The sequence below is a fragment of the Harpegnathos saltator genome, unplaced genomic scaffold (genome assembly GCF_003227715.2).
Source record: "Harpegnathos saltator strain DR-91 unplaced genomic scaffold, Hsal_v8.6 scaffold132, whole genome shotgun sequence".
NCBI lineage: Eukaryota > Metazoa > Arthropoda > Insecta > Hymenoptera > Formicidae > Harpegnathos > Harpegnathos saltator.
The window spans coordinates 875090-883001 of NW_020229909.1; positions in this window are offsets into that span (position 1 = coordinate 875090).

Sequence of the window (7912 nt, forward strand, 5' to 3'; positions counted from 1 at the left end):
AAATTCTCGAGACGAGCAATTAAAGAGATTTGATCTCTCTCTCTCTCTCTCTCTCTCTCTCTCTCTGTGCGTCGAATGTGATTAGGATTTGGGGTGTGTGATTCCTATTTACACCCCTCCGACAATGCAGAGTCGACGGTGGTTTGAGTAGAGACGTATGATCTTTCTGTCGCGCCGGCTAACGCCGCCGAATTCGGGGCGCAATTTAATTTGATGGTGGCAAACGGAGACCGAAGGGGGATCAAGAAGATTGAAGGGGGTGAAACGAGCAAAGACCAGCAATCGGTATTTAGTGGCTGCTGCGAGTGACATGTACGAGCTAACAACGTCCCATCGCATTTTCAATGAGCCGAGGAGCCGAAAAAAGCATTTCTTAAGCATCGCGAGCTCCTCGACGCGGCGCACTTTTACGCGTGTATACCATAGCATCACCGTTATTAACATAATTGCGCGACCGAAACAATGACGGTATGAACGAGTATGGAGCTTACATTATATTATATACGGGACAAGCGAATTCACGTAGTGTGCAAGCAACGCGATGTGAACAATCGATATTTCGAAGCAATTCGATATTATAGACAGCAGAAATTTATTCGCACATAAAATACACGCGTAGCTTAGCGTAGCGCGCGCGCGCGCGCGCGCGCGCAAGAATGAGTTTTTTCCGCGCGATTTTTGCCGATGAATATAAATCGCCGAGCTGAGCTTCCCGCTATCGTTTAATACCGCAGGGATACCCCGGAGAATAGCCGCAACCCCAACCGCGCGGTGCGCTAGGAACGGCAGCCTCGGCCGAAAAACGCAAGACAAAGGCGCGTGCGGCCTTGCGCAGGATCGCGTGAATCGTTGATGCGCGAGGCAGAAAATAAAGACGGGCGCAAGTGCACCGCGCGCAGGCGGTGCAGCGTCGCCGAGGACGATCGCTCGCGAAGGAAGGGGTGGGGGGGGGGCGACAAAGAAGGATTTTCGCGGGGAGTGGACCCGCTGTCGCGTGCGTTCTTCAATGCGGGAGATGCGTCCGCCCGTATCTGCGTGCGTGCGCGGCCGCGTGTGCGTGACGTGGGTGGAGAGGTTAACACGTGCGCACGAGGGATTTCTGTGTCGCCGTGAAACGCTTAGCGAGATTGCAGTCGACAATACGACAATACACCGTGCGTGACACGCCCGGCGCGGTTTTCGCGGGGATGGCAGGGCGGGAGGAGTAGAGGGACGCGCAGAGGCCGCGGCGGTTGGAGCGCGGGGCGGGGGGGGGGAGGGGGCTGCTGCTGCTGCTGCTGCAGGGGGCAGCGACGACGAAGGGGTGGATTTCGAGCAGACACTGAAATCTCGCCAATTCTAGAGGGATGGCTCGCCACACCCCTGCTCGCGCGAGGGCGCGCGGCTTTCATCATGCGGACTCGACTCCACCGCGGCCCGCGATTCTCACCCTTGTTTACCGCGGCGACATACAACCATGCTCTCCCTCTTCCCCCCTCTCTCTCTCTCTCTCTCTCTCTCTCTCTCTCTCTCGCTCTCTCTCTCTCTCTCTCTCGTCGAGAACAGAATGCGCGCAATATTTCTACGCTTTTAAAAACGCAGGATTATCGGCTAATCTGCACGATGGGGGCGGAATGGGGGTCGGCAACCTGATGAATATCCTATCATTAGTATTGTAATTAGTGTCAACCCTTGAGCACTAGGATGTTCTTGTAACCTACTATCACCTAGGACGGGTGAATTTTCACTTTTAATCTTTTTTATTTCTTTCTTTCGAAGTGTATATAAATTATTCATAAATAAATTATAAATTCTAGCAGCCGCTGTATCAGGCACTTACTGCTATCTGGCAACCGTTAACAAATATCATAAGGTGAATTTTCACCCATCTTAGTGTTTAAAGGTTAAATATACATTGCAACAGAGAGAAAGAGATCTGTTGTAAGATTTTTATAAGAAAATTACAAGAAGATTATAAGTGAGAGAGAAGAAATGTTTGAAATTAGCTTTACACAGCCAGTGTCCCAGCCGAGCATAAGTGCCATTATCGTGAAAATTTTGTTCAAAACCTCCTTCAAGCGGCATGTCATCGCCTAAAAATGACACGTCTTACCTTTTTTTTTTTTTTTTTTTTTTTTTTCAGAAAATTGCGCCACGGGGCGGATACGCAATCTCCAGTGATGGGACAGTGTGACGTCGATCATGTGTGTCTGAAAGATAAAAACGGGCCGGACACAATACGTCGGACCCGATCTCGAAGCAAAGTGGCAAGCTGCTAGTACAAAAAGGTGCTCCTGTGTACACGAAATGGTATTCGGGAGCATCCTCACCCTTCGGCGCGATGTATCTCCGCTCTGTGTGCCTACCCATATGTATCTAGCTTATAAAATAGCGCACAATGCCAGGCATTATGATGTGCGGAAAGTGCACAAGTGCACGGGCTCTTGAGTTTGTAGCGAAGATTTCGTATCTGTGTCCCTTTGTGCACCCGCGAGGGCTCAAATGGCCGGTCAATGGCAAAAGGGGACCGCGATGTATGTCACGCTGTATTTTCATATGTTAGCAGCGCGCGCTATGCCTGTGTATTATGCAATCGTACAAGATGGGGCGAATATCGTGACATCGTAAGAAAGGGGGCTGATAGGGGTTGTTTATGTTATTATTCCGTGACTGATCAAGTGTTTGGTCTCGAAGTGAGACCGCACAAACGATAATCCTCCGGCCAGTTTTCTTTCTCGCTTTTTTTCTGCTTTTTCAGGAAAACCAATCTCGTCGATCATTCTTCGCGTACGGTACAGTAATTTCAGGGAGTTTCACCGGTGCTCGCGCGCGAGCAGAAATCATGGTTTGGTTATATTTTTCATAGGACGGAGGACGTTTTTGATGGAGAAGCATGACCCACTTCTTCGCTATTACAAATCAATATTACGTCGTCTCGAGGGCGCCCGGCTATACGTCAAAGCGAGATCAAACTTTTTCAATCTCGATTAATTCCGCCGCTGCGGTATTGCCGTGACAGGGCGATTGTCCGCTGTTAAAGAGTGCGGAAAACTGCGGTTGAGTGACACGAGCGCTTGAAATTTAAAAAAAGATCCCTATGAAAATAAATAGAACGGGGGTGCGCGCGGTGACAGGCAGCGGCGCTTCATAAATGCCCGCCGCCGCGAGGTAATTTCTCTTTGTCACGCTCAGCACGATAACGAGATGACTCTCAAAAACGCAATTTGAAAAATTGCGCCGCCATTTGTAACGCTCCAAGTTACCGATACCTAGACGTTTTAATAATTAATAAATAATCATTCTCGACAAGAGAAGAGAAAAGAGAAAAGTTCGCTCCCGTGAGACCGACGTTTTAACAAGAAGATATTTCAATATTTTATTTACACAATACTTTAATATTTTTCCCAAGATTAACTTTGACAATTTTTGCATGCGCGTGACAAATACTTTTGTTATTTATTACGATCTGCGATCCGACATGATCGTCCAGGCTTATCTTTTTGAGATTGCAGAAACAAGAGTTGGAGCTCGATTATATTGAAATCTTTCGATTTTGTTATTTATCACGATCTGCGATCCGACATGATCGTCCGAGCTTATCTTTTTGAGATTGCAGAAACAAGAGTTGGAGCTCGATTATATTGAGATCTTTCGATTTTGAATTCTGACGATGTAATTCGAGAAAAAATAAAATTACGTGCAATTATATACAAATTCTGTTCCTATAAAATCACATATATAATAACACGTAATCATACATGTGACCACTGGGAGGCAAAAATTCGTGCATGAACTTTATGCAAGTGTATACGATCCTTTTTGTTCGGGAAGAGCTCCGGTCGTTTTATCCGTGACTAAACAAACGCTCGTTTCTCTTACGGCTCGATTTTGCCGAACACTCTCACCGAAAAGAAATAGATTAATTCAAATCGACGTTGCGCGCTTCGAAACGCGTCGAGCGTCGAGCGTCGCGCGATGGATAACGCGTGCGAGTTCGCTGAAAATTCCAAACGCGAGATCGGGAAATCTCCACGCCAATGGGACTCTCCGAGTCCTGGTAAATGGTTAAGCCGGGGATTTAGTAGCTGCTTCGGCGCAGGGGTAAAGGTTACAGGCCGCCGATTCCGTGCGGTTCCAGGATCCGCGCGCGCGCGCGCGTAAAACGTGTGCACGCACGATACACGTGTATCCGCGCGGAACAACGCGCGGCTCGTGAAATCTCCATGTAAGAGTCCGGCCTTGCGCGCCGGCTCTCCCGTAATGCCCGCAGGAGCCGCAGGGGGAATCCCCACGGCGGGATCTTCAATGACGATGACAAGGGCCGACAGCCTTTCCAAACACGCAGTTGTAAACGTCTGCTCTCGTTTCATGCCAGACGTGACCGTGACCACGTCGCCCTAAGGGCTTTACTATTTCGGCAGCAGCGCGGCTACTGTTCGCTACCGAGTTAATACGCCGGTAACTCTCGCCGCGGTACGAAACGGAAACGCGCTCGTGTGTCGGTAGATTTGCGTGAGAAGCTCGCGACTTGAGGCGGTTTTGGCGTCTTTAGCCTGACGCTCCTCGTCGGCGCGTACCTGAGGTGCGACCGCGTCTCTTTCACGCGAGACCATTAACGCTGGAATCACCGGCGACTAACGAGCAGTTTCCGTCAGAGCGGTCGAGACGACGGTTTTTCGAAAAAAAAAAAGAAAAAAAGAAGATAATGCGAGGGGAAAACGATTATTTGTTTTTTTTTTCACAGTTCCCTCTTCCAACATCGGTTGAAAATATAAGGTGTAACGAGTGCGTACATTTCTGTGTAATTTCTCGAAGAAATTATAAACCGGTTGATTTCGACCGCTTTGGTAGTTCTGGGACGATATAGTCGAAAGTCCGGAGCATTCGCAATGCTGTTAGTGTCAAGATTGTTTCGTCGGATGGTTCGTTATCATTTTCTGCGTTTCCGTGCTCGTTCACGGCGACGTGAGCTCGTTTCTTCATCGTGAACAGATTAGCCATACCTTCTAAATTGTGCACGTGCACTTCCGCGTAGGGAGGATACCCTCCGAAAAGTCTGCTCGCACTTTTAATAACAATCTAGGGTCAAACGAACTATCTTTTCTTCCTGATTATTTCTGAAGAGCTTACGAAGCGAATTCCTGGCGTAACGACGTCCGTGTATGAGCGTAAACAATATTGCAATTTGCTATCCTCGCAATAGGCTGCTGAATATCCTGAAATGAAGCTCGTAATCCGACTAAGGGTTTACTGCATTCTGCACGCGGGATAATAAAGCGGCACCGATTACAAAATCCTGGAGATCCTTTTCATCATCAGCCATTTCGTCCCGATTCGCCCCGATTTTCTGAAAGGATTTTACCGATTTCCAACGGTACAAACCTCTGCCTGTCGTCGGAGAGCTCGCTTCGTTGCGCCGAGCCTTTCAAAGAAACAGACGCAGTCAGTTGGCAATAAACTCGCCGTTACTCTTCATTTACGTATATCTTGAAAATTTCACGAAAATCGCAAGTCTCACTGAGGGAATCAAAAATCCGCCCGAGTGTGCGCGGGCGTGCTTTTAAAATATTGTATCGATTTCTATCTCAACTTCTGTGTCTATCCGTTTGATAGAGATATCACATTTGTCCAATTTATCTTGTAACATATTTTGCGCGACATTATCCACGCATTCGTGTGCGCACCGACGCAGATAATTGAGGCTCCGTTGGAAAAAAAGGAAGTTGTATCTTTAGCTCGCAGCGACTGAATTTCCGATTGTACACGTTTTACACGATCAACGGTTCTCGCTTTCATCGAGTTATGTTACCTGTGTTAGGCAAATTCTCTCCAGCGCACCCTTCCGACTCTTTTGTTAAAACTAGTTCACCGGTACAAACTCGGTGAATACACTCGCGTCCACTGAGCTTCGTTTCGATCAACCCTTTGCGAGCTCCGTTTCTGAGAGAAGCGACACCGAAGTGACAACGGCAGCATGACAACAACAACAACAACAGTAGCAGCAGCAGCAGCAGCAGCAGCAGCAGCAGCAGCAGCAGTAACGGCACACAAGAAGATCTGGGGAACCGCCATGCGGCTTATGGGAAGCTGATCTCCCTAATGCTGCTAATACTTTGGCTTTAGTCGGGCATTAAGAGCAAATGCACTTACATTCTACCATTCAAGTCTCTGTGTCGCGGACCATCGCGCGGAAGGGCTCGCGGTGACCTCGTTTACGTTTCTCGAAGTCTTACAGATCGGATTATCAGGAAGTGCACAAATACGTCGGGACTGTCCGCTTCGCGGACCGCTCGCGAGGCGTATTCTTTCGATCTCTCGTCGCTGCTTTCGCGGCCGCAGTCGGACGTGGATCGATTTTATTCCTCCTAAAAAGGGTTCTTTCCAAACAGACCGTCATTCATCGGCGAAAGAATCGAGCGAAATTTCGAAGTGGAATTTTCCACCGGAGAACTTGCGCAGCGCTCTCGGCGAACGGCAAAGCGCGGCGCGGCGCCAACGTGAAGCGCTTCCAAGCCTCGCGGTCGAATTTGACGTCGACATATGCCTGTGTTTGCTCTCCGACATGCACGCTCGTCTGGATGACTTTGCTCAGTTCAGACCCTTCTCCTTCTCTCAGATGACCACAAATTGACAACCCTTCGCGCGCGGACGAAATCGAGTATGCTGAAGCGGACACGTGTAATCTTGCACGCCGATAATTGAGGGCGATTGAGTTCTCCCTCGGTGTCGCAGTCGCTTCTGCTGCAAGTTTCGTCGACTGGCGCGATTATTTATGCGACTGCGGCGCTACGAGTGCGAGACTGTGGTTGTTATTTTCGCGGTCGACCGCAAATTGACAGCACCTGGCGTCGGCGGCACGGTGGGCATTGCGGTGTATCGCGTTGTCCTCAAGTGGTGTATGAAGTGCATATAGGATGCGAGAACAGTTTAGCGGTAGTTCGTCAAAGGTAGGTCGAAAGAGATGCCGTGTGAATTGGTAAGTTCAGTCGAGTTACGTTGAGAGAGCTGAACTTTCCCGTTAGTGATGGTAGCGACCTTCTCTCGAGCGGCGTAATCTTTCAGAATTCTCGGGGTTTTCTGACGCTGCCGTCTTCGGATCGTCTAGTCAGGTTCCGATCGATTCAATTCTCGGATTTTGCGATTTTACAGCTTGAGAAGTTGGCGCCCGCGTATATTTTCAATAAGGTGCGGCGTATTCTTCTCGTTAAATGACAGACACACACACATACACACAGAGATATTCCCCCTGTCGCGACGTGTGTGGTTCTGCTGAGAAAACAACGTCGTAAATGTCCACAATGTGCCGGTGTGGACGAGCAAGGTGGTCGGCGGTCGTTCAAACACATCCCTAGATTTCAATAAGAGGAGGTGTGAATAGACTGTTCCTGATAATGAGGAATCTACCGGCTAAGCATCCACTAGCCCATCTATCTAACCAACCGGCGGTTCGTTACCCCATTCCTAGCCCGTTCGCACCCCCTTTCCACACTATCGCTGCCACTGGCACTGCTAACCCTTTCGCATGCCTCCGGCTTCGTTCCAGCTTCCCTTTTTAACCTCTGTCACCCCCGCTGCGTTTGTGCGCTGAAAATCAAGGAGCAAATAATAAAAAGAGACCAACAATAATGTAAGGGTTGGGCTGAAGAAATAAAAAAAATGTAAGAAAATCGCAAAGCACGTTCAATGAGACTCAATATTAAGGAGATTAATTAATTATAAGCAAGCAATTAATTAATTGTAAAACTGTATAATTTATTTCGCGTTGTGTATAACAATGTATTTTTTTAATTTTATTTCTCAGCGATTTAATTCATTCAAGCTGCTAATATCACTCGACCCTGATGTCGCAATTGTTCCGTGGAAGTTTAATGCATTAATACGACATAATTTTAATAACGATACGACAGGAACAACATGACGTCGCCGTAACAGT